The sequence below is a fragment of the Rhinolophus sinicus genome, linkage group LG06, assembly GCF_036562045.2.
Source record: "Rhinolophus sinicus isolate RSC01 linkage group LG06, ASM3656204v1, whole genome shotgun sequence".
NCBI lineage: Eukaryota > Metazoa > Chordata > Mammalia > Chiroptera > Rhinolophidae > Rhinolophus > Rhinolophus sinicus.
This window is the reverse complement of record NC_133756.1, coordinates 115349837-115377826: the sequence shown is the minus strand read 5'-3', so window position 1 is coordinate 115377826 and position 27990 is coordinate 115349837. Positions and strand designations below refer to the sequence as shown.

The window sequence follows — 27990 nt, the reverse complement described above, 5'->3', positions numbered from 1 at the left end:
AAACAGATTTCCCAGAGAAAGGAATTCTGCCTCAAGACTGAAGCATCAACTCCTGCTTGAGTCTCCAGACCACCGGTCCGCCCTACAAATTTCAGACTTGTAGGCCAACTCCACAATTGTGCGAGCCAATTCCATAAAATATCTATATCTACAGCTATAGCTATATCTACATCATCATCTATCTATTTGCATAATCTATTTGCTCTGCTTCTCTGGAGAATGCTGACTTATACACCGTCTTAACCAAGTGGTCAAAATTAACATCACCAGTAAGGGGCCAAAGGGCATCATGTGTCCTCAAATATTATACCCTCAGAAGCACACAAAATCATTTAGGTAGTATTACTTTTGTAACTGGAAAAAAGATACAAATATTAATCAAAACACTAATAAAAGATCTTTCCTCTTTCCTTAGGGGCTCCCAGGCTGGTGATGGCACTGGCCACTGGACCTGGTAACCATGAGGCACCTGACCCAGAAAATGGACTCACGTTTGGTGAATGTGCTCAGATGTGGATCTGTTCTCTGTCCTCTCCTTCTCTCTGCCCCCTCCCTCCCGCTTCCCCTCCCATCCACAAGCACAGACTTGCAAACACCCATAGCTGGTAATTTCCTCTCTGCCACCCAGCAGGCCCAGGATAATTCCATCGCCTCAATTTGATGATGCCAGCATAGCAGTGACTCACTTTGCAAGCATCTGTGGATTCCTGTCAGAGCTGGTTATCCATCTAAGGAGGGATGTTAACATGTATGGCAGTGAGCAGGGACGTGTGACAGTTCAAGAAAGCAAGGTACCAGCTATCTTTCCGAGCTGCAGGTGGTTTTTATGGAAGCGGAATATTGCCACTTATTATCTGTTTCACTTTTCATTTCCAAAATGTGATTAATAGACCTCGCCAATAAATTTAGCCAAGCACACGCATTTATGAAGCAGTCTTGGCAGGCTTGGTGGGACGGCCTAATTGCCATGAGGGCAGAGGCAGCCACATGAAGTGAAATTCCTCCAGCCTGAATGTGAACCAGCCTCATTCTACGGGATTTTGAGGCAGTGGTTCTAGTTGTCAGGTGCCTGGCGGATGAACCTAGGAGGCCTTCTCGTTAGGAAGCAAGGGGTGCAGAAGACTGACAGAAACTCAGAGGCCAGCTCTGGTCTCTCTCTGCAGGGGAGAGAGCTTTGGAGCCAGGCAGGCAGGACGAGGGACAAAGCCCCACCCAGCCAAATTAGCTGGACAAGCTGGGCAACCTCTCTAAGCCTCCAGTTCTCCACATGTAAAACAGTCATGAAGGGTCTTAAAGGGTCGCTGAGAGGGTTTAATAAAATACACATTTGGAAAACGCTGCCCAGTGCCTTCCAAATAATAGGTACTGAGATACCTGAAGTTTAATGTGTATAAGAGGGTGGCCTATGGAACAAAGCTTGGTTTTGAATCCTAGTTCTGCTACCTACCAGCTGTGTCACTCTGGTTAATCATTGAACTTCTCTGTGCCTCAGTTCCCTCAGCTGTAAAATGGGGATACCCACAGGGTTGCAGCAAGGATTAAATAAAATAATCCATACCCGGCACTTGGTGGGTACCTAATAGAGCTGCTATTATTGTTGTTTTTTCTTCCCTTACTTCCTGCCCAACTCCATCCATCGTCTGGCCCCAAAGATAATTCCTGCTGGGGAATCCTAGTCATTCTTCGAGGTCTAAACATCAGTGCCTGTGAAGCCTTTCCTGATCCCTTCAATAGAACTAATGGCATCCCTCCTTTCTGCAGCTGAGACCCTTTGTACATCTCCATCATGATCACTGTCATGGCCTGAGGCCACCCTGTTTTATAGGAGACCCTCTCTCCCGCGTCACCTTCAGGAGATTGCTGCAAACCTGGGACACAGCTGCCCAGCCCTTGTCACCTCACAGCACACAGAGAAGATGGGAATATTGGTCTGGCATGGTAGCCCCCTCCCTAGCCTCCCTGGAGTGAAGGGCACTGATGGCTTTGCGCCACTGTAACTCACTGGCAGCACACTGGGCACCCTGGCATCTTCTGCCCAACCATGAGTGTGTTCTGCCATTAGCAGTGCCATCTTTGAATACTTAACGAGACCCATGTGCGCACGTGAGTATACCCGTGTCTGCTAATTTGTATATTCTTATGTACAAATAACAGGACCAGTCAAGTTCTAGAATGTAGGTGACTGAGCAGAGATATACGGAAATCCTTAGAAACTCAGGCAGAGGTCAGCATGCTGGAGGGCACAGGGAGAGCTGTGAACTAAGAAACAAAGACCTGTTTTGGTCTCTCTTCTAGGGATGCTGTATGTGGTTGGGCAGGTTGTTCCCCACTCAAGGACACACATAGCAGATGGGGTGTTTCAGGGCTGGGCTCACCTGTGTTCACCCGGGGTGGAAAGGTGCACCATTTCCTAATTCACACAAAGGGGCGGCCTGGGCTCTGCTGGGTCAGGCTGGCTGTGGTAAGTGGAAGTTCTCTGCGATGGAAGAGCCGGCTCAGATGACTTCCCAAGTCCCTCCAGCATGATGATGACAGACATGCACACTTAAGAAAGTTCACTTGGTTTCCTCATTGGTCACGGAGGGTCATTTCTAGGGAAGATCTTCCAGTTTTGCCTGGCTCGATTCACCGCTCCTCTGCTTTCCTTTTCTAGGGATCCCAACAGGGTCCTCCTCTTCCTTCAAGGTAAAGCCTCACATACTTCAGGAAATCTTCCAGCCACCCTTCCCCCCACCCACCTCCCCACTCCCAGGTCCCTTATTGTTTAAATGGCCTCTGAGCAGCAACCAGTCCTCCCTGATACAGAGCAAGTTAAAGATGAGATCTCGTTTCCATCATGCACTGACTTGTCTGAGGAGGAAGAGACTCCGGGAAATTTTTACACCATCACTGGATTTAGCAATTTTCAGGCCTCTATTCAAACTGAATAACCCTCTCAGATGGGAGCACAGGCTGACTGTGAAGGTAAATGAAACACACTTAATGGCTGTACAAAAAAAAAAAAAAAAAAAAGCTCTTTGTTTTACTGTCTCTGCTAGTGACAAAGCCGCTGGCCCTAGGGGTGAGAATTGGCTGCGGGTCAGGGACATAGCTGGACTTCACTCAGAAAAGGGAGGAGGAGGAGAGGTGAGAGGGAGGAGGAAGGGAAGGGGGAGGGCTGTCTCGGAGCTGATCCCAGGCCCAGAGAGGAACTGCATGGAGAAGAAAACTCATGTCCTTCGTATCCTGAGTCTCTGAACTTCTTCACAGGACTTTGTGGGAGTTACTCCCCTGCCTATTGGACTGGGGGTGGGGGGAGGGGGGAGAGGGGAGAAGGGGAAGCTTCAGATTTCATGAAATCCATTTTAATCACCTTCTGCAATCCACAACACGCTGTAATCACAGGGCTCTTATGCTCAAGTACAAAAAAAAAGCAACCTCACCAAGAAAGCAACATTAAGCTTGAAAGCGGAAACATGAAAATTCATGAAACGCATAATTAAGGATCCAATGACAATGTTAATTAACTCTCCCCTTTGCCAGCCTAGGCACTGGAGATCACCAACAAAATGGGGAAATCTAAACCCTGAGGCATCTGTCACTGACATCAGGAACCCTGACCCTGCACAGCCTGCTTTCTCCCTGGATTTCCGTTTGCTATTGTCAAAGGCTGTCCCGGGGGCCAGCTTTCAGAGTTTGAGCCCTAGAGGAGGGGGGAAGGACTGGTCTAGTCTTAGAAAGGAGGAGCCAACAGTTGTATTTGACAAACAATCCCAGTGCTGGCTGTCACCTGCAGAATCCTGGAAAGACATGGCCAGACCTTGGTTCTTTCCCACTAGTCAAGGGAATTCAAGATGGATGGAGTTGTGGTCACCTCCCATCAGAGTGGCTTGAGCTTCCTAACTTTCCCTCCACTCTTTCCCCTCAGTCCAGGCCCTTCCTGGTTCTCTCTTCCAGGACCCTAACTCTGCCTCCAACTCAATCCTTGCTGCCAAATCTATACCCCCACACCCCTCTAAATTGGTCTGCAGGCCAATCTCCCTAAGCATGCATTTAAGAAGCCCCCCTCCTCCTCTTTCAGAGCCAGGTGAACAAAGCAGGACACAAGTTGTAGCCAAAATATAATCTTAACTATGTTACAGGGGAAAAACTCAACTCAGAAAGAGAGAAGGAAAGTAATCAAATGTTCACTGCTTACTTTTAGGTTTGGTACCTGTAGGACAGGAGGTGAGGGGGAAGGAGAAGAGATTAACAGGACCTTATACCTTTCTTACGTGTGCAAATTGTCACAATCAGTATAACCTACAGCCAGGAAAAAAATGAAATAAACTTTCAATGTCACCTCTGTTCAAAATCCTTCTGCAGTGCCTTGTTTCCTCCATGACAAAACAGAAACCTGAAGCCTGGTATTTATAATCTTCTGTGATCTGGTCTTTATTGAAGGGCCAGCTTTAGGAACGCATGACCTGTGCAGTGACACAAAGCCCTGCACCCTGCACTCAGAGGGCCCAGGCTTGGTTGAATGCTTTGCTATGGCCATCTTGACATTTTAAATAATTTTTCAATAAGGAGCCCCAGATTTTAATTTTGCACTGGATCCCACAAATTATGTAAATAGTCCTGTTCATCAGAATGTCTTCAAGAGAAACAACAGTCCAATTATTCAGAACAGAACAATTCAGGCGGCAATAATGTGTATTGCTGTGTCAGGTGAAGAGCTCCAAGGCGGTGGCCAGGATGGTTAGAAAACCATGCCATGAGAACTAGGGATGTTTGGTCTGGGGATGTGGAGAGCCAGGGGATACTTAGCAAATGTTTATTGAGCACCTTGAGCAATCTTTTAGGCTCTGGGAACACAGCGGTGAAGAATGCATGTCAAACCCCCGCTCTGCTGAGCTTTAGTGTTAGTCAGGGGAGACAGACAATAAACCAACAGTTCCCTATGTTGGGTATTGCTATGAAGAACAATAACTCAGAATACAGGAGGCAGAAAAGGCTGAAGGAGGGGGCCACACAATTTGATTTAGGACGTGAAGTGAATAAGCACTTGGATGAGGGACATGTGGAAGATGTAGACACATACACAGACAATTACAATACACTGTGGGGTTTGCCAAGAAGAGACTCAGTGGGAACATGAATGAGGAACAACTTGCCCAGCCTCGAGTGGACAGAGGAAGGAGTTGGGAGAGGCTGGGATTTACTAAACTTGGAATCATCTCTTTATCTCTTTTCCCCAAACCTCAAATCATCAGAAACCGCATCCTACTGACTACACCTGAGTAATTTTTCTTCCGTCCCCATTACAATGGACGATCTTAGGTCTTCATTTCCCCTGAATCATTGTAATAAACTTGATCTGATCTTTTCTTCCCTTGCGAAACCCTCTCCTGGGTGATTGCTTCTACTTTGGGCCTTCAGCCTGCATCTGATTCTCTGGCTCTGACCTCTTTCTTGAAATCCTGATCTGAATATCCAACTTCCTTTGTTCCTGAGGCTTCCTAGCATCTGAAAGAGGGTGAGGCTAGCCAACTTTTCAGTGGCCTGAGGTGCTGATCCTATTTGAGCATTCCAAGGTGCTTGCCCAGGACACCAGAAGCTTGTGAGCAAGGTAAGGAAACTGAGGCACAGATGGGTGCCTCAAGAGCTCAACATTCATTATATATAAATCCCCAATGACTATGCCAACTTCACAGGTGAAAAAACAGACACAGAGAGGCTAAGTAGCCTGTCCTAACTCACATAGCTAGTAAATAGTAGAGCTGGGATTCAAATTTATCATCAAAGCTTGTTTGCTTGACCACCTACAGATATAGAATAGATTATATTGCCATAGAGAAAAGAGTGATAGATATTTGTCGAGGTCAAGTTGATATTTAACACAATACCTGTGACCGTGCCCTGAAATCACATCACAGCCACACAGATGGGAAGGGTAATCTTAAAAAAACGGTCTCCCCCCAATGAATCTTTATAATCAGGGTTTAAATGCACTATGTGTGAGTTGCTTTTTAAAGGACTCCTTTTGTAAAGCAAGTAAATGATCTGGTTTCTGAAAATAAACAATCAACCTTGATTTACCTACCACATAGCAAATCCGCGAGAGTCAAAAATACATTGCCCGGGGCAAGGCACACCTCAGGTTCCAATTCCAGATCAACATAGCTATGTGGCCTTGGACATGTGGGTCACCTGGCCTCAGTTTTCCTTATCTGTAAAGCAGAGATGATAATACATACCTCAGGACTTTGGGGAAAGGTGGGGGGTGGGAATTGGTGTAAAATACTTAGCATGAATCCACATATCATAAGTGTAATTTTTATTTTTTAGGTGATCCAATTTATTATCTAGTTCAGCTACTCAAGTTACCTCTATATCACGGTCATCACCACCACTCCCACCACCACCACCATCGTCATCATCGTATTATTCGGCTATCAAATTGAGCTATTTATTTTGTTATCATGATGATACTGATAATGCAGTGGTTTGATCTGCCATCAAATTCAACTCACACATTTGTCAGAAAACCCGAACCTTAATGTTGACTTGGGCAGTAACCATACCTCTGGCATCTTGACCACACTATACCCACATGGTTTTCTCCTGCATCAGCTCTCTCATCATCTTACAGCCAGTCACACACTGGATGTGCTGTGAAGGGAATCAGCATTCCTTTGTACCTTGGGGGCATAAATCTTTCCTGCTCGGGCTAACTGGCCAGGTGAGTAGTTTCGAGGCTGATTCAGGGTCCATGTGACGTCAGAGAAGCCCAGTCTCCAGGAGGGCCTGTCATTTAGATGCTGTGAGCATGATTGGGCCTCACCTAATAGTGACTTGGACGGGAAGAGCTGTCAGGAGCTTGGCTGTGAGCACCAGCTGGCGAGCAAACACAGCCTTGGCGTAGCCACAACTCTGCTTCTTGTAAGCATTCCAAAGAAGATGCTCAACCAAGCTTTCCACTGCCTCAAACGATCTTAAAGTCAATCAGTAAGTGTAGCTTTTGGGACTTTCTCCCTGGAGAGCAGTGGCCACCTTCCCCTGCCATCTGTAGGTCAAAGTCACTCAAAGTCAGGGAAGCCTCACCTTGCCTTAGTTTCGTAGTCTGAGGTCAGTCGTGTGACCTTTCTAAGTCTCAGTTTCTTCATCTGTAAAGTGGGACTACCTACCTCCCACACATAAGTGAGGGTCAAATGGGATCACTCCTAATTAGCTATCAACAAACATCAGTTCCCTTTCCCCTTTCCCTTCAGATATATCTTTGCGAGGAACATAGATAAAAAGCCCCAGAAGAAAAACGTTATGAAAGGAGTTGGTAAATGACAAAGGGAAGAGAAACATTTTTGGTACATATACATGTCAGGCATTGTGGTAGGCCTTTTACAGATGCTATATTATACCATTCTCAGAATGACTCTGGAGGGAAGATATTACCTAATCCTTTCCTTTAAAAAATTGTGGTAAACTACACACCATAAAATTTACCATTCTTAGGCATTTTTTAAGTGTATCGTTCAGTGGCATTAAGTATTCACATTATAGTGCAACCGTCATGACCATCCCTCTCCACAACTCTTTCCGTCATGCAAAACCGAAACTCTATATCCATTAAACAACCCTCCATTTCCCCCTCCTTCCAGCCCCTGGCAGCCACCATTCTACTTTGTGTCTCTATGAATTTAATTGCTCTTGGTACCTCATATACGTAGACTCATATAGTACTTGTCCTTTTATGACTGGCTTACTTCATTTAGTATAATGTCCTCAAGGTTCATCCATGTTGTAGCACGGGTCAGATTTCCCTTCCTTTTATAAGGCTGACTAATATTCTGTTGCATGTATATGCCATGTTTTGCTTTTCTGTTCATCAGTCAAAGGACACGTGGGTTTCTTCTACCTCTTGCTACTGTGAGTGATGCTTTCATGACATGGGTGTACAAATAGCTTTTGAAGTCCATGCTTTCAATACTTCTGGAATTGGAATTGTTAGATTACATGGTCCTTCTCTTTTTAAGTTTTTCAGGAATCATCATGCTGTTTTCTTCAGCAGCTGACTCTGACCTAATTTCTTTTTGAAGATGATATATCTGAGTTTGAAAGGCTAGGCGATCGGCATGAGGTCACATAGTTCAGGAAGTGACCGTCAGATGCCAGAGTCCACTGTGCTCTCCTTCTACAGAGGAGTGGTTCCCAAAGCCTGAGCTCAGCGAGGACATCGGAATAATCAGCATACTCATAGATTCCTGGGCTCCCAAGTCTAAAGAAACAGAGTCATGAGGGATAGGGACCAGGAGTCTGTATTTTGAAACCAACAGAACAACAAAGAAATGCAGGGGTGTATCTGGTGGGCAGCCAGGTTGGATAACCGCTGGCAATTATTGTGATAATCACGATTGTTGTCCTCGTCTTTCTCAAAATCATCCTTAGAACCATCCCTTACCCATTCCAGCTTACTGATTTGTAAACATGTGAGAACAGTGGGAACGTAAGGGTTACCAGGAAATCTTAACCCTGGGTTTGCTCTCCAGCAATCGCTGGCTTTCAAAGGGCGACACACTTAGTATTCTAATCAACAAGGCATCAGCCAGGCATCTGCCCAAGCCTTTCTTAGGTTCCTAACACTCATTAAGCAGCTCAAGCCATGTGTTCTTAAGTAAATGTGTAGAGGCAGGCCCCTGGCATTTTAATCTCATTAGTGAACTGAAGCCCTAGTCACAGCAATAGTCACAGCAGCCCTTGCCCCTCTGGGGTGAAATTCTTCACAGCCTGAGACTGGCTCCCCATCCCTCTGCCATCTCCTAGCCACCCTCTCCAGCGTTGCATTCTCTGCTGGGCCCTGAGCAGAAGGGATATGAGAGCTCCACGCCTTCCAGGGCACTGGCTGCAGGTAGCTGGGAAACCAGGTCAGGCAACCACACTGCCTATATTCCAGAACAGATATTGAATTATCTGTCCTAGCCTGACTTGTTGCGTGGGCACAAAGCCACAGGCACAGCTCCCTGGATTCAACCGTCTGTGTCCCCTCCCCCATCAGTACTCCTGATAGAAGCCAGACAAGGCTGCGGGGCCTTGGGAAAGAAGCATCCATAGGCAATCTTCCCAGCACAAAGCCCTCATTGTTGGAGGAGGAAGGTATGGGAGAGGGGCAGAGGGAGTGCTTATCTTCTGTTAACTCCAGACAGCTGAAAGGCCTCCAGAGAAAATGACCTTATAAACTAAAAGACGGGGGAATATGCAAACTATGTACTACGACCATCTTCTTCCCTGGGACAGAAAGAGCTGGGGCTCTCTCAGCAAATGTTGACAGACACACGTACATTAACATATATACACACTTCTTATTTTGTTCAAACTAAATCAAGAGGCAAATATAAAACAGACTCATCCATCCATTCCTCCAACCATTCATCCATGCATCCATCCAGTCACTTGTTTATTCCAACATCAACTTGGTGCCTACCATGGGCCACGGACATGCTGGAAACAGCAATAATCTAGATCAGAGGCTTCTAAATGGGGACATATTGTTACTGGCAGCCTGTGGGAACCTGCACATTGGCTCACCAAGCACTGTCTATAACTGAGTCCATGCAGGGGCTGTTAGGATGAATACACTCTGAGTTTGAACATTACTGAATCCATGACAGCTTTCTGTCATTATATATTTTCTCAGCCCCTGAAAGTTGAAAGTATAAATACTCATCACTGGGAGAGTTGAACATGCTCTAGACAAACAAAGTGTAGAATCATCATATATGGTTTCATGAATAGAGATAACAACCATAGCCACAGTAACTAACTCACTGACGTATTATCCACTGGGCATTGCTCTAAGTGCTGTATGTGTTAATCCCCATGACACATTTATGAGATAAATGTGACAATTCTCCCATTTTGCAGATGATCAAACTGACCATGCAGAGCTTCCATCATTTGCCCAAGGTCACACAGTGGTGGGGGAGAAGCTATGATTTACTCAGAAAGCAAAGTTCCTTAGTGATTTAATTATCCTTGTCAGGGGGGGCAGGGTCATCTTGTCCAGACTCTTTCATTTCAAAGATGAGGAGACTGAGACATACAGAGGCCATGCAACATGCCCGAAGTCACACGGTGAGTTCCTGAGGGAGGTAGGGTAAGAACTCAGCTTTCCTGTCTTTCATTCTAGTTTCACTGTTGTTTAAATAAACCAGACAACACTCCAGAGTTAAGGTTAAAATAACCTGGGCGTGGAGACAGCAGAAAGGCAAGAGACACTCGAAAGCTCAAAGTAGAACAAAGGCTGTTGTCATGTACAATCTAGAGAAGTTTTCTCTCCCTAGGTTGTTACTTTGTCAAGGATTTCCTTGGGATACATTCCTGACACCAGGGAAGGAAAACCCACGAGTTGCTGAAGGAAGTGGGGACTCAGAGTTCCCAGCCTCGGTAGCATTATTTTAGGCATAAAGGACCATTTAGAGCAGTCCAGCTCCTCCCTGGCTTACAGGAACTTTGTTTCTCTCTAATTATCATCTCACAGCCAGGAAGCCCTAGTGAATGAAGGCCCTGCTCTCTGAACAAATGGTGCCTAAGTAAATCCCAATGATCTGTCTCTGGCCACTGGATGCTGGGCCAGAGTCAGAGGTTGGCTGGGGAAGCCACTGTTTGTTGAAGGACAGACCTTAGGGAGACAGCAGGTGGCAGTGGAAAGAATTCAGAGTCTGACCATCTTGGAGAGGCATTCTGGACACACTGGCTGTGTGACCATGGACAAGATTCCTAACTCTTCTGGGTACCAGTTTCTGAAGCTATAAAATGAGGATAATACCTTCCTTGTTTATGAACATATGCAAAACACTTGGCACAGTTTTGCTCTGAAATATGAGAATATAAGAACAGATCAGTCTTTTCCAAACTTCTTGTAGAAGAACCACTTTTTATTTGCTCTAAAGAAAATTTAAAGTAAAATTCTAATGTCTAGGGGAGATAAGGGGAGCCTTTGTGTTGGTCAGGGGCTGGGCGCTCAGGGTCCTGCCTATTCTGCTTCCTTTCCTCCCAAAGTGGCCTTGAGGTTCCGCTAGGGAGCACAATGTGACTAGGTCCTCACTAGTCCCCTTTCAACTATGATTAAGAAAAAGAAAGAAAGGCGAGAAGGGAGGGAGGGAGGGAGAAAGGCAGGAAAGAAAAGGATACTCTTATCTGTCTCACTAGGAGGAGCTTTTTATTTGTTGAGCGCCATTACCAAGGTGAGCCTGGTTCCTACCCTCATGGGTGTACAGTCCAGCAGAGAAGTCAGATCAGGAACGGGTCATTTAAAGATTAAAAGATGATTTCAAAAAGGGGGAGTTCTATGGAACACAATGCAGGGGATCTGATTTAGGTTAGTCATCGGGGACGCTGGGACCTGGAAGATGAGAGCAGATGGCTGCTTGGACTAGCTGCCTGGTGGCAGTGCGCAGAAGGGATTGGATTCATTAGGTTTTGGAGATGGCATCGCTAGGACTTGGTGACTGAACATGGGGCCATGACTGAGAACGTGCTCTCAAGGATGACATGCCGGTTTCTGGCCTATGAGCCAAGTGTGAAGCTGAAAGTAGCAGGTGTAAAGAAGAGGATTCCGCCAACTCCATTATCAGAATCACACAAAATCCAGTGTGCGCCCCAGGCTCACTGCTCACACAACTGTCCTTCTTCCCCAGGGAAACAAAGGCAGGAGGGGCTGACCCGTGAAAAGCGTTAAGGTCAGGAGAACTCTATATGGCCTACAAAAACATCTGTAGGCAATAGCGATTCTGGAAAGTACAGCAACTGCTTGCAGTGCATTAATAATAGATATGCTGGACTGCCTCAGAAATATTTACCCAGCTGGAGTGGTTGAGCTTCAATAACTGGGAATGGAACCTGAGCCTTACCTCAAATAGCCCTGACTAGTGAAAATGAAGAAGCATCCTCCTGGCCCTTCCCGACCGATGCTGGCGGCAGGCGCAAACGTGCAGGTTGCCTCACTCAGGAGTACGAGGATTGCAGTCTTCTGGGACACCCTGGGAGAAGGAACTTGGACCAAGGCCCTGGGAGGTAACCCGTCAAAGATACCAGCAAGTGCTAGGGCTTAGGTGGTACTTACCACCTGCAGACCCCTAAGGACCATGCCTGTGGAACACTTAATCCTGGTGCTAAGCTGAGCACTATTTTCAGGGCTGTTTTACAGACGAAAGTGCTGAGACACAGAAACGTTAAGGCAACTTGTCCAAGGAACTCGCTAGGATGTGATGGAGTTGGGATTCAAGCCCAGGCGGTCTGGTTCCAGAGTGTGTGGCCTAAACCACTCTGCCTTTTCCAAAACAGTCAGGAGACGGGGGCAAGTAGGAGAAAAGACCCTACATTTACCTGCCAAAGGCACACTTGCACAGTGCCATTGCGATGTGTACCCTCTGCTTCCAGCCTCTGTTAAGAGCTCTGGACTCTTCTCACCATCAAATGCAGGAGCACTGCTTTCATTATTAACTATTTATTGAGCACTTGCAGGAGGTCAGACCCTCCGCCAGGCTCACACTGGGACTTAGAGAATGTGCAACAAAGTCTCCCTCCTCTGGGAAGGAGCCCCTCTGTCCTCCGTCAGAGCTCCCAACCAGTGTTCAGGCCATTCTCTAGGACGGAATTTTCCAAAATAAATTATGAAACACTGAGGGATTGAATGGACCTGCAAGTATGTTTGGGAAACATCAGGCTAGCACCCTCACTGCAGGACTTCTCAGAGCCTTTACAGTGGCAGCACCAGGAATGATTCAGTGTACAGTACTTCTCAGACCGCTGAAAAGGCAACCCTGCTCCTTAAAAAACAACACAAACCAAAACCAAAACACTACAACCAAAACATTTTGTAGGCTGATGTATCTGTCTTAGAATGAGGTTTGGGGACATTTTACCCTAGAATAACAAGTACTACGTCAACTGTGTGCTCGGGTGTGATGTGACCTGTCTGTCCACTGGCAGGGCTTTAAGGATGGGAACTCCGTCTTACTTATCACTCCAGCTTCCCGCTTTCGGCCAGGCCTAGAATAGAGTAGGTTTCTGCAAGCTTTCTTTGAAGATGGCACAAGTGAGCGCTGGGAAACAAACTTCTGGGACTGCACCATCACTCATAGCTGCGTCAGCTTCCATCTCTTATTCGGTCTCCAAGGCTACAGGCTTTTCTTGCCTGTATGAGTATTGGGATATTTTCTCTTCGCCCTGGGCACTCCCTGCCAGGACGCAGAGGCCCTTCACCACCTGGCACTTTCCACCTCTTGGGGATCCTCGCCTACACTCCCCACACGTTTCCTCAGCTTTACGGAACTATACATCGTTTCCAGAGGGCAACGTGGCTTCCTTCAAATGAGGGTCCTATCTGCTGAGTGCTCAGCAACCCTGCCTGTACACTTTCCCTTTTATTTCATCCTTAGCTCAAACCTCTTGGCTCCTATGAAACCTTCTCTGAGGCCCTCCTGGCTCCCCACCCCCAAGGTGGGGCTAGATGCCTCTGCAGTATGGCCTGGGCCATTATATCCTAAACCACACCTGTCTCCCTGTGGGCAAGGGTGTGTCCTGAGTCAAGATGCCCCATGTATTTCGTGCTGTGGCCACGGTCAAAAGAGTTGGAAAGCCACTGATGTTATGTGTGTCACCCGCCGATTTAGGATAGTTCCAGGCCTGTGTGAGGTTCCTACAGAGCGTTTTAAAATCCACACAACAGTTTCCTCCACTGTGAAGCTCTGCCTGGCAGGAACAGGGCTGCATCCAGCCTGCCTTGTACCCTCAGAGGCTGGTCGCCTCCTGGCTCCCACAGGAGAGGTCTGCTGCATGGAGTCACAATTTTGTGACTAAATGAAAGCACGAGGCCAGAACTGAAACATGCTCCGTCGGATCTTATTCTCCCCGTGTATTTTCTTCACAGTTTTCCCACTTCTACAACCATAAAACAGCTTTGGCATGACAGTCGTTTCACACAGATGAAAACACGATTGAGTGCAATGGTGCTTCCGGAGCTCGGATGGAAGCAGATCAGGCAGAAGAGGCAGGAAGGAGGAGGGAGGGGATTTGGGGAGCTGGAGCCGGGCCCCTGCAGAGGTGTCTGGGCCTCTGACTGTACCCGGCGGTGGATGGAAAAACAATCGCTCCCCTTGGACTCAAAGCACAGGGCTGCCTCCCAGAGATGAAGGTGCCAGACGGAGCCTCCTCAACCGAATGCGCCATTCCACCCATCGGTGGTGGAAACGGGAGACACAGAGTCAGCAGAAGGTGGCCTCGCGTCTTCTTCCCAGCTCTGCTTTCTTCCTGGCTCTGCTCTGAATTTCCCCCTTGTCTGAGTCTCAGATTCCTCATCTTAAAATGAGAGGGTTAGATTAAATCAGTGGCTCTCAATTTTTTTGGACTCTGCCTCACATGTAGTCCACACATGTAACTTAAGTCTCACTTCACGATGCTTCCCCTTCCTACCTGCTGGATTTTCTGTTCCTGTTCATTTTGTAAACTTTCACTGAAGGGTGACATAAGTACAGTAGAGTGTACATGTCACAAATGAAGAGTTTGATAAATTCGTACAAATCGAACACACCCATATACCCAGCCCTTGAAAAGCCCCTCCTGTGCTCCCCCACATACCATCTCCTCCCCAAGGGCAACTGCTATCCTGACGTCTGACAGCACATGTTCGTTTAGTCTGTTTGTGTCCTTTACAGCGATGTCGTCATCGTGTTTCTTCGAGCCTGGCTTTTTCCTTCCAGCATTATGTTTGTGAGGGTTGTTGATACTGCGTGTGCAATATCCCATTGTGTGGATACAATACAATGCATCCATTCCACTGCCGATGGCCATGTGTTTGGTGGACATGTGTGTGGCTGTCTCACGGGTATGTATCTCGGAATGGAATTGCTGGTGCGCATACGTTGAGCTTTAGCTGATACTGCCAGTTTTCCAAAGTCCTGGCACCAAAGTACACTTTAACGCGCTGTGTCTGAGAGTTCCAGTGGCTTCTCATCTCTCTCAACACTGGGTGGTGTCTATCTTCTTCATTGTAGCCATTCTCATGAGTGTGTAGGGGTGTTTCATTGTGGGTTTAATTGGCAATTCTCTGATAACTAATGTTTTCATATGTTGATTGGCTATTTGAATATCCTCATTTGTGAAGGATCTGAGCCTTTTGCCCATTTTTCTATTAGGCTGTTTGTCTTTTCATTACTTATTTTTAGGCATTTCCTCTTTTTTTTTTTTTTACTACTACTATATATTGCATATGAGGCCTTTGTTGAAAAAAAAAAAAAGTAAATCTCTTCACCCACTCTATGGTTTACTGAGTCACTGTGTTTATTTTAATACATGATGATCTTGAATCACCAAATTAATTTCATGACCCACTAATGGGTCACAACCCACAGTTTGTAAGACACTGCAATGCATGAGTATGTGGTCTTCCTGGGATCCAGACACCCTGGAAAGGGGCCCCTCTGGCCAAGCGCCCCTCAGCAGTATTAGCCTGGAGCAGCGCCCCTGTATGTACGTACAGTCAGTAGCTGTCTGGAGAACAAAGGCCACTACAGTCGCTGTATTTAATCTCCAAATTAAAAAAAAAAAAAAAGCTTGTTCCACACTTTAAATGACAAGTTCTCAGTTCTCCTGAATATGAGATTTTCCAGCCACTGATGAAAGGAAGGGACCTGGAAGGATGGGAAGGTGCGAGAAGCCCTCTGGAATGAGCCTTTTCAGCAGGATGGAGGGTGTGTTCACCTGGCAGGCTGTCCATCCATCCACCGAGTGAGAGCTGGGCCCTCAGGGGAACGGGCCTGTGGAATCTAAGATACCTCAGGAGGCTCCTTTTAGCCAACAGGTCAAGGTGACTTTCCCTAAACTCCGACAAACTCCATGAACCATGGGAGAAGGGCACTCACACATCCTGGGTGTGCTCTTACTGTGAAGGAACATTCCACACAGCACCCTCTCAACCCCTCTGAGTAGTCCTGTCCATAGACATTAACTTCATGATGACAGGGACTGTGGACCTCTTGTCAAAAATGCGGCCAAGGTCAGTGACAGAAGGAGGCTGACTGACCCTACAGCCCGTGTTTTCCTTCCTACATTATACACCATCCTGGAAGCCAGTCACTGTGTGAAAAGTGGTGACAACACCCAAAGGGCCCCAAGAGTCTCGTTCTTGTTCTCCTCCTACCCCAACACAAGCACACAGAAATCACACACATACTTGTACGTACACACACAGGCACGTGTGTGCACACACACCAACGTGTACATGCATGCACACGCTGCTTTAGTTAGAAAGTGGGCTGGACTCCACTGGTTTATTACACATTCAGCTCATCTGAGTTTTACCCTCTCTCCTGACTCCCAAAGTATTGAAATAACCCCTAATACATGAATGATACAAACAAACATTTATTTTGCAGGACACCTTGTAGCTTATGATGCCTTTTACACCCAGTCTCTCATTTGTCCCTCCCAGCTGGCCTTTTGAACATATTTAAATATTTGATGATTCTCAAGTTTCCTCAGGTCTAGTGGGGGGTCTAAGGATACTCCTTCTGGGGATACCAATCCTTATCACCCAGGACGGGGGCTGTGGCGGCAGAGTGTGGCAGAATTTTGGGCAGGTCCTCAGACCCACCCGAAACGTTTTCCTTTTACCTGTATATTCCATAGCAACCAATCCTTCCTTGTCTGATTTGGAGTAGAGTTTTAATTTCATGAACTTTCTAGAGGTGGGTTTGTGTTTGCATGAGCGCTTATGGGAGGTGGACACTTTCCCCTCTGTGTAATAAGCATGCCCACACCTTTTCTTACAGGAGTCTGTTTTATCTCTTGCCTTCTCCTCCCGCTAAGGTAAGGGGCTCCATCACTACTAGGGACCAGCCTTTACTGAATACTTCCTAAATGCCAGGCCCCACGTCTCGTGAACATTATCCCAGCACATCTCCCACAAATCCTTTGCCACATGTACTAATATCATTATTTCATAAATGAGGAAATAGATGCTCAGGGAAAAGAAGTGACAGCCCTACGGCCACGTAATCAGCAAGTGATAGGACTGGGATTGGATGCAGGTCCCACTGATCCCCAAGTCCTGGCACCCTCCAGTGCCTGGGACAGTGCCTGGGACAGTGCCTGGGACAGTGAGAAGCAGGGACTTCTTTACTCTGAGGCATCCAACTGTCCATATGGAAGTGGGTGGCATCTTAGGGACCAACCTGTCCTACCTTCTCTTGTTTCCTCTGAGCTCAGAGAAATGAAGAGACTTTTCTGAGAGCGCGCAGGAGCAGAACTGGGACTGGAACCCTGTTCTGGTCCTTGGGTTCCTCTTCCTATTCTCTTGGATCTCCTGGGACAAAGGACCCTGGTAGAGCTTTGTGTGTGTCCAGGCTACACCTCTTTTTAAGGAGACATTTACAATAGTGGAAAGAAGGTGACCAGGGCAGGAACTGTTCTTGAAACAAAATTATGAAAAGTTATTGGAGGAACAAAGAATAAGAAAAGAATTCAGGGAGGAACAGGATCTTTGACTTCAACCATTTTCAGGACTGTCTAGTAAAGAAGACAGAGCCTTGGCGAGATGTGAGGAGGGGCAGAATTCAAATCCAGACTATGGAAGCACTCTGTAAAAATCCTAAATGTGGGGAGATACCAAGTTTCTCATCAGTTCCTGGGTGTTTCCAAGCACAGGCCAAATATTTCTCTCTCTCTCTCTCTATTTATCTATCATTCCATACATCCATCCATCCATCCATCCATCCATCCATCCATCCATCCATCCAATGGTCCATGCTTCAAAGACCCAGAAAGACCCTGAACAATTCTAAGCTTCTAAGATTCCACAAGCTCTGAAATGTACTAAAATCTTATAGGGAAGGCAAGCAATAATCTTGTTCTTTCTGCTCATTGTTCTTAGGGAAAAAAAAGGTATTATAAAATAAGTGGAGACAAAGTCTACCCATTAATGCATACTTAAGAGGCAGAAAAAAGGCACCCATAACATTAACTTAAATCATGAATACTTTCTGAAGTGTAAAAAAAAAAAAAAATCAACTCACTTTTCTTTAAATCTTCTTAAAAGGGTCTAAGAATAGTCCTTCAAATAATCCTTGAAGTATGCAATTTTAATTTGGACACATGGTAATTTCAGTCTACCTGTTGAAAGAGACAAGAGAGAAATCAGTCACGTTTGATGAGGGTGCTGTTCCGACAAGCAGCAGAGAAGATTTAGGCAGCTTGAGGGCTGGGGGTGGGGTGGGCAGCGGCGTCGGCAGCAGCAGCAACTTTGGCCCCAGGCCAGACTGGATTTTGATCTCTCAGAGAATAGGCAACTAAGGTAGTGATCACAGTGTCTGGCACACAGCAAACGCTTAATAAATATTTAATGAGTGAATAAGTAAAAAAGGATGGATGAATAAATAAGATTTCTCTTTAACCTTTGATGCAGGGAGTTACCCTATAGGCTCTTCTCTTTGATTCTTACAGAGAAACAGAATTTCCAGTCACTGGGCATATTATGGAAAACAGCACAGAGAAAGGTTCACGGTGTAGTGTACGCAGGGCTCTGGAGCCAGCCATATTTGTGTTCAAATCCTGGCTCTACCACTTATAACTGCACAACCCTGTGCTAGCTTAGCTGTTTATGTTTATAACTGTTCTTCAATTGGATACTTAGCCCCTTCATTAATGTTCAGCCCTTCTTTTCTAATACAAGCATTTAAGGTCATAAATTTCCCTTCAGTGCTGTTAGCTATATTCCACAACTTTACTATTTTTATCATTCAGTTATGTGTTTTATAACTTCTATTATCATTTCTTTTTTGATCCATGAGTTAGTTCGAAGTATTCTTGTAAATATCTCTCAATATCTATATTTCAAAAAAAACAACAACTCATCTTTCTTATATTGATTTCTACCTTACTTGTATCGGGGTGTGAGAATATGATCTGCAGGATACGAATCCCTTGAAATTTATTGAGACCTACTTTATAGTCTAGGATGTAGTCAATTGTTGTGAATGTTTCATTGTGCTTGGAGAGAACGGGTATTCTCCAGTGTTGAGTGTAACTTTGGACTAATGCTTTTTAAACCTCCCTGAATCTCCACTTCCTTAGCTGTAAAAGGGTACATGAGCAACATATGTCAGTGCCCTCCTGCCATTTAGAATGACACTTACAGAGGCCATGCAGACAAAAACAGAGAGAGAGGTGCATGAGAAAGAGAGCCAGATGCATTATTTCTTGCTTATAACAATATTAATCATAATAATACCTTAGATTTATAAAGAATTTGAAAGTTTCCAAATGATGACCATATGTGTCATCTGGTTTACTCTCAACAAACCCATGAGGGGTCTGTCAGGCAGGTGGGGGTGAGGACCCACGTGGAGAAGGGACGTGCACCATTGGGGTGGTTATTCCCTCAGTCCTCCAAGCCCGGACCCCAGGGTCCGCCTTGCCTTCTCTGCCCTCTCACTCCTCACATCTACTCAGTTCAGTCTACTTACTGTCTCTCAAACCCATGGTCATTATCACCCTCAGCCACCCTACATCATTTCTGCTTTATTCCAACAGATCATTAAATTCCTACTCTTTTAAAAATATAACTATAAGGAGTAAATCCAGACAAGATCTTCCTGGCAGGCATGATTCCCCAAATCGGGCTGAGGATAAGTGTTGGGTGGTGGGTGCCAGAACATCAGAATCTTGAAGGAGGAGTGATGTTTATATCTATCAGATGGAGGCAGGGTATAGACAGATAGAGAAACACTGTGCTAATTGAGGTAAAAGTCTTCCTCTAACAAAGCTTTTCCCATGACCTTGACCTCATGGCACCCCAAGTTCTTTTTCTCCTCAGAATTTCTGACAGTCGTCTACACCACCACTTTCTCCACTCCCAAACCCCCCACAAATCACTAAGCGTGCCCCCCAGAATGTTCTTTTTAAGATCATAATGTGGTCAATGCAAATCCCAGAGACGTCTAGAATCTGCTGTGGCCTCGCTGGGTCACCTGCCAGGAGGACCACTAGAAACTCTCCTGTAGAAACTCTCCCGCCTCTGCAGCTCCAACACCAATCTCTCCTCATTCTCCTTCTGTGCCTCCAAGGACTTCCTCTGTCTCCTTGGCTGGTTCCATTTTCTCTGCCTCATCCTTAAATGTGAAGGAGTAAAGAGTCCCCTCTTCTCTCCTTCCTTAAATTCTGTGGCTTAAATTGGCATTTTTATAATTAATTAGAATTGTTTCAATAAAGTAAGAATCATAAACTGCCATTTATTAAGCACATATTAAGTGTATACCAATCATTGCGCTAAACATTATTTCACTTTACTCTTCACAACGACCACTTTGAAGTAAGTATTATTCGCAGTCCCACTTCTCAGATGAGAAAGGAGAAGCTACAAAGAGAAATGGAAGTTGCCCAAGCTCACTCAGCTACGTGGCAGAGCTGGGATTCAAACCACAATCTGTCTAATTCAAAGCCTGTGCTCTCATCCACTTCATTTACTCGTCTTACCCCCCTATATCCTGACCTCTGTGACTTGCCATTCTCCCACAATGTCATGGGTTTCGTGCTTCCATTTTGTTTCTGTCTGAACGAAAGGTCTTTATCTGTGCTGTGAGCGGAGAAAATTCTATTCATTATTCAAGGCCCAGCTCCAAAATCCCTCTTCCCATGAAGCTCCCCACAAGTGCCGCCAGTTCCATTGCTCCCGTCTCCTTGCAGCTCTACACGGATGCTAAATGATCCATTCATCTATCTAACCATGCACCCATCCATCCACCCAAGAAACACACAGGTACAAGACTGTTTGTCCAGAAGTCTAGCTATTAGAACCATCCACACAGAGGAATTGTTCCAAAGAATTTTTTTATGTTCTCCCTGTGAAAAAATACATCATACCTTTGTCAAAATTGAACAAAACTTGCTGGAGGTCATGGTGTATGGGGAAGCAATGTGCCCTGCCAGCCGTTTGTGATCACAGCCATCCCTGTGATCTGGCCAGGGAGGTTTCCAAGGTTACCGAACCAGGTCTATCTAATTTCCCTTACCCAACCCTCACATTTCTAAATCCTATTTATACATCAGGCTGGCTCAAATACCTCTTCATCCTCAAAGTCTTCCCTGATTTTCCTCCCCCAACAGGCCTAAATGAACCTGGATCCCCACCATAACGTGTCAATGATATCTCTGATGACACTCAGCATTTCTCTCGTCCATGGATAATACATTTCAAAAAACATTTCAACACATTCATTTCATGCGTTACCTCCCCTTCTGGCCTCCTTGGGGCTAGGAGTTGCATCCACTTCACCTTCATGATGTTTTCAGAAGCAAGCCGAGTGCCTGGCACATGGATGCCCGTGAATGACTGACCTACTGAAACTGGATGGCCTTGGCCTTGAATGGGGGGGGCTGTCCCCAAATCACTCAAATACAAGCACCTAGCAGTGTGTTACGCATAGAGCAGGTGGTAAATAAATATAAAATCCTTCTACCTCTCTCTACCCCCGCTACCCCCCAAAAAATAAGAATCAGAAAAGGGGAAGCCATGAATCCACTGAGGCTGAGGTTTCTCAAGGCCTGTGTTCCTGGTTCACACGCATGTTGGGCTGGTGGTTTTTGACATTCTCCAGGTGAACTAGGCAGGGAAAAACCACGTCTGGACACATTTCGGTTTATGTCCATAGTCAGGAAATGAGTTAGAACTTGGAAGACAGACAGGGCTTCAGGATCGCCAGTACAACCATCTGCTTTTATAGAGGAAGGCCGGAGAGGTTCAGTGACTCCCTCCCAGTCACAGGGCAAGGACGGTGCAGATGCTTTTTCCCTGGCCCCTGCTAGACTTGCAAATGAAGCCTCTAGGAAACTGAGTGCTCTCTGAATGGCTAAAAATAAACTCCCAGAAACTTCATCTAGATATATCACGGCTGCAATTTACAGCGTCTAGAACTTCAGCATGGTATAATTAGCAAACGAATTACAATAATTTATTTTTTGGTTTAAAAGCTCAAATGAATATGACCTTCTAGTAGAATGGGGAAATAAGAGGCTGGGAGCCAGCCATATTCCTCTGGTCCCTTCCAATGCCACAATTTTAATGCTGGATGGCATCCATCTGCTAATGGCTGGTGGACGTGCCACAGAGAAGGAACTACAACCCTGAGCTCTGGGCTCCCAGCAAAGTATGACTTCTGGACTACAGCCCCCCCAAAAGGGTCCATGCTCATCTTTCCAGTGACAAGGAAAACATCTGAAATCATCCTTCCAATAAGCAGGAAACCCCAAAGGCAGAGAAAAGTTGGTCGTGATGTCTCTGAGCAGGCAGTATCAAAGGAAGAGACCAACAGAGACACTGTCAGGCAGCTGAAAGAAGACTGGACTGGATTCCGAGAGGACTTCTGTTTGGGTTTTGTTTTATGTGTGCCATGAATAACAACCACTTCACTTCCATTTTATAAAGTGTTGAATTAAGTAACTACCTCACAAGGTTAAATGAGAAAAAGGTGTGAAAAAGATTTTGTAACTGAATGCTAGTGATTCCTTTTGAGCGAACAAATTTCCAAAGAAGCTCCTTATGATGAGGAATCTTTCTGACCAAAGCTCTGTATAATATTGGAGTAAGGAGCCAGGAGAAAGGCAGGAGAAATCCTAGAAAGTTGTCTCCTCAAGTTGCCCTCTACAGAGTCCAGGCTGAGACAAGTCCATTCACTTTTTGCAAGAGCTCTCTGCAGAGCATTACAGAGCTAAGACGCAGGGATCTTAACTTGGGAAAGGAACAAGCTTTGTTCACACCAACATAGGTAGAAGATGGTGGCCAGGCAGTGGGCAAAACCAAAGCAATGCTTCCTCCTACTGAAGGCAGGGGAATGGACATTTACTGAGCATCTTCCATCTGCCAATCACAGCCCTGGACCCTTTCAGATTGGAGCTCCTCTTCAAACTCTGGGAGGTTACCCTGTCAGATTGCCATATCGTGCCATTGCTCACCATGTGTACAGGCCTGTGAAGCCTGGTCTCTCCTCTCTGCCTCTCCCATCAGCCCCTGAGCAAAACAACCTGGACCCTCATGCTCACTCTTTCAATTCTTAGTGATCATTTTGGAGGAAGTTCAGTGTTCTGATCAGTGAGGTGGGGACAGGAACCCCAAACATGCCTGCCTCACCAGATTCTTTCCGTCAAAAAAAAGGGTGGGTGTGAAAATCTTTGGGAACTGTGCCAAACACTGAAGGATAAGTCACTCTCGTTCAAGCCCCCCAAGAACTTCCTTTTGCCCTTCATTGAACATCCAGTTTCTACTTTGTTCCCGGCCCACCTCACAGACTGCATCTTCCTGTCTGTCCCCTGTTCCCGAGCTGCGTGCACACCAGTTACCATTCAGGCCATTATACTCAGGTTGCAAATGCTGTTTCCTCTTCCTCGAGTCGCCTCCTCCCACTTCGGGTCTCAGCTTAGATACAGAGTCTCTTCCTGGGAAGACCTTCCTCTGCCCCTCAGGTTAGGGCAGCTTCTTCTACTATACATTCTCCAGCGCACTTGTAATTACATACTTATTTGAATGACTATCTGATCACTGTCTATCTGCCCAACTAGACTGGGGCAAGACCCACTTCTGTCTTGTTCACTAGACTGTCCTCAGGGGGTGCCTTCAGGGGACTTGGCACACAATGGTCACTCCGTCTATGTCTGCATCATTCACACATCTAGAGCAGCGCATGGCACAGAGTGAGTACTCAATAAATATTTGTGGCATGAAGTTACGAGTACAGGTTTGCTGGGGAGGATGTAAAGCAGAGGGTGACAACAGTGGACTCTGGGGCCAGAGTACCCAGTCTGAGCCTGGCCCCCCCACTCTGGGCAAATGACTTCACCTCTCTGTGTCTTCATTTATGCAAAGAGAAATAACAATGGAGCTTACCTCCTAGAGGTGTTATGAGCATTAAATAATATAAAGTTCTTAGAACGAGGCCAGGCAGGTGGTTGGTACTATGTAAGTGTAGCTACTCTTCTTGTTAAGATCACACCTCATCCTCTTCCCTGACCCAGTTCACGTCCCTTCTCTTTTCTGAAGCGGCTCTGGCTTGGCCCTTTTCCTCTGGTCTCCTAGTTCGCACTATTTTTTCCCTGCACATGGGCCCTTCCATGCATTATTTGCTACTGTGGCTGAGCGGTTATCCAAGAGAGCAACTTGTTTCTCCTGAAAGGCCATAACAGCCTGGACGAAGGGAGGCCCAGAGAGGCAAACGAGAGGCGGCCACAGACCTGGGAGTGAGCAGGAGGCGCTGGGTAAGTGGCGGCAGCACGCAGTGGGGCCTCCTTGGGGAGCCTACTAGAAGCCCTCTTGGAGCTTCTGCCTTGGAACCTGTTGCAGGGCAAAGCTTCTGGCCTTGAGTACCTGCTTCATGGGCTAAAAAAATGCCCTTTTTTGCATAAAATAAATGGTTAGCCATTAAGATGTCAAATGCAGCTGTCACAGTCCACAGAACAACAGACAGGGTAATATTCGTGCTTACGGATGCTATTTCCTCATACGAACCGCAGAGCAACAGCAACCTATCCAGATCGACTCCTGAGGGCTCCAGAAACCCCGTGTTTTCCCTCTAATAACACTTTATGTTTAAAGAACAGCTGATGTTTGTTCCTAAGTAGAGTTCCCTAGCTTGCCTCCTTCCCTCCCTCTCTCCCCCTCTTCTTCCTTCTTCTTCTAAGACTAGCTTGACCTTAATTTTCTTTTTGATAGCTGGGATATAAGCTCGCAGGTGTGCACCTGAGGCACATCTGGATTCCTGAACTTGCCTCCTGACTGGGTTCCCTGACTCCCATTACTCCTTTCCACCTGCCACCTCCCCACACCTCTCAGCCAGCCCAGCCTACCGACATGTTGCCTGCCAGATGACTGATGTGACTTCCAAAATGTTTACATGTTTTAAAATGGTTTTAAGTTCATCCCCGCAAGAGGTGAGCTTCAGTTATGAGAAACGTGTAAACAGCTGTGACACAGAAATAACGGCCGCTGAAGGCACTCACCTGCCCAGAAGAGCGGCCGGGTGCTGTTCAATGCACAGGCTCCAGAAGGATGGGGCCTGGCCCTGAGCTCTGGTTCCACTCAACCAGCAGCTCTGGGAACGGACTGTAGAGTCAGTCAGCCCTGTATCCCCAGAATACGGATGATCAGAGTTAGCATGGCTGACCCTGACCTTGGGCCTCCAGCTAGACCAGGCTCCAGTCCCGCCCCCACAATTTCTGTCTTCCTGGCAATCCTATCTGTCCAGAAAAAAAGAGGAACTCAACTGCTGGCTTGCTCAGGCATTGCTTCTATCGCTTATTCTGTCACTTATTCATCTTTCCTCATTTACAATTCTTCACTCATTCATTCATACGTATTTCCTCAAATTTTCACTTCCTGATGTACGCAAAATCAAACACTTGTTCCTTCATTTACTCATTAACTTCATTTATTTAGTCCCTCATTCACTTATTCATTTATTTCCATATTTATTTCCTTTATTCATCATTCACTCAGTTCTCCATTCCCCGGTTCCCTCATTCTGTCCTTCATTCACTCACGGTCCATCCACTCCCTCCCTCCTCCACGCACGGGTGCACTGGAACCTTCCCTATTCCCCAGCACAGCCTCCTAGCAGGAAGCAGAGCCTGCATCATGGCTGGGCCCACTAGTCCCCACTCCTGGAACATTCTCTTCCATGTTAACTTCCAGCTTGCTGAACTGTGCAGGCATGAGTCCTGGTGTGCCGCATATAGGCTTTCCACTCAGGAACAGATGTTCTTGTAATTACTGTTTTGACTTTCACCCTCTAATGCCAGAAAATTCTTTCCACAAACTCCTCCAGCGTGCAACTAGGCAACCGCTTAGCCTGAGCAGGGCGTGTAGTGCCTGGGGGTTCAGATTCCAGGAAAAGGCAGATTCCTGGCAGTCGGAGCTGCAGGGGACTTGGAGGGGCTCCCTCGCGCAGCCTTTGTAACCTGGGGTCCAGGGATGAGCCGAAGAGGGAGGCAGGCCTGGAGAGCAGTAGACTTTTCGAGCCAGGTTAAGGAGTGTAAAAAGGAGTGGTCCACCTCCGGATTATGGAGTCACGCTCTACCTGGGCTTGGGTTACTGCAAGGACAGGTGACAGAGTCAATGGAACAGGCAGAGGTTTATCTGCATGAAGCCAGGGAGAAGGAGCAGTTAGCAATGTCACGGCAAAAGGTCAAAATCCTAATGTATTGACCAGCTACTGTGTACCTACCAGGTACATCTCATACTTTATAGTGGTTACCGCTCAGTGATCAATCTCTCGGTGTTTTTTGGGTTTTTTTTAGAAATAGAATCTCCTGAGTTTTAGCTGGTCACATGACCTCTTAGGGAAAGACTCAGCTTCTCTTGCAACAAAGTGTGTAGCTAGTAAGTTCTAACCGGGTGTGAACAAAGGTGTTATATGTAACTTCTTGGTTGTGCCCTTAGAAGGAAGCTGGGTGCCCTTCCCCTTCCTCTTCCACCACCTGTCCTCTCTAGTGAACCATCTCTGTCATTAGAGCGGAGGGCACAGCAGAGCAACGATGCAGAAGCCTCGGTCCCTGCAGAACCTTGTGAAGCAAAACTTCTCCATCTCCCCAGCTGAGATTTTATGAGCAAGAGAAAGGAGCATCCACTATGCTGTGCACAGCAGATCACTGTTGTTTTGATCTGTTAGAGCAGCCAAGCCCATGTCTTCTAATACCAGAAGAATCTTCTGCATCATGTTTCCTTCTGGAGAAACTTCCTTGAGAGGAACGCTCTTGGCTTCTCTTGTTCCCTCACTTCATCTTCTCTGTCATGGCTGAATACCATCCCCTCAAAATTCACGTCAGCTGGGACCCTCAGAACGTGACCTTATTTGTAACTGGCGTCTTTGCAGATGTCATTAAGGCAAAGATCTAGATGAGATCATACGGGAGGAGGGCAGACCCTTTATCCAATGAGAATATCCTCACATAAGACAGAAAAATGCAAACTGAGACACAGAGGAGAACAAACACCACGTGAAGACGCAGGCAGACCGGCAGGATGCACGTACAAGCCACGGAACCCCAAGGCAGCTAGAGGTGTGGAAGGGATTCGGCCTCAGTGTCTTTAGGAGGAACCAACCCTGCTGACACTGAGATTTCGTACTTTCAACTTCCAGAACTGTGCGAGAATACAATTCTGCTGTTTCACGTCACCAACTTCATGGCAGGTTGTTGTAGCAGACCTAGGAAACTAACACAGGCTCTGTAAGACGTGACAATTATTGGACTGGTGAGTTTGGAAGATGGAACTGGCCTTGCCTCATCCTGAACCATTTCCCCAACTCCCATGCCCCCAGATGGTCTAAGGAAGCAAACCTCTCTCCTCTTCCATGGGATGGATAAGGCTAATTCTAGGGGGAAGTGTTAGCAAGCCCGTGGCTGCACATCTGAAATAGCCCTGCCTGCTTTCCAGTGTAATCGGCGCGGTGTAGCGGTCACGATCATGGCTTCAGAAGCCAGGCCACCAGCATTAAATCCTGGTCTGCCATGGACTAGCTGTGTGGTTTGGGGCAAACTGAACTTTCAGTGCCTCGGTGACTTCATCTGTAAAATGGGGATAATAATAGTATCTACCTGATAAAACCATTGTGAGGATAAACTGAGTTATACTGTGAAGGGCTCAGCACAGAGGTTGACAGTCAGTCAGTGCTACGTAAGTGTTAGCAGGTCCTCATACAACATTTCTTTTAACGTCATTTTGTTATAACATTAATGCGATGCCCTAGGAACTTTTGTTTGTATCAATTAGTCTGTGGTAAAATTGGTGTCATTATACATTGTTATACTTAAAATTGCAGACTCTATCAATGGAGTTAAGTGAGGACTTATTGTATAAGTATTTGCTATTATTATTATCTACCTGACTCCTCTGTGTCTCAATTAATTTTGAATTTAGACCAGGAATATGGGTGTTATACTGGTTCCCTGGAACCCCAACCCTTCTTTCACTTAACCTATTCATTAGCTTTG

At 46.3% G+C, this 27990-nt stretch overlaps 1 protein-coding gene across 14 annotated transcripts in view; it reads right to left on the bottom strand.

The window, feature by feature from the left end:
• TENM4 (teneurin transmembrane protein 4) overlaps positions 1-27990 on the bottom strand; it is a 972743-nt gene that overhangs the window by 413696 nt on the left and 531057 nt on the right. Inside the window, exons 4-5 of one of the 14 annotated variants that reach the window (XM_074335699.1) lie at positions 18030-18126; positions 6065-6191 (exon numbers count right to left, since the gene is read on the bottom strand). The exons of 12 other annotated variants lie outside the window; for them this stretch is intronic. The gene's annotated coding sequence lies outside the window, so the exon portion shown is untranslated. The remainder of the gene's footprint in view (positions 1-6064; positions 6192-18029; positions 18127-27990) is intronic. One more of the 14 variants, XM_019726370.2, reaches the window with a different exon arrangement.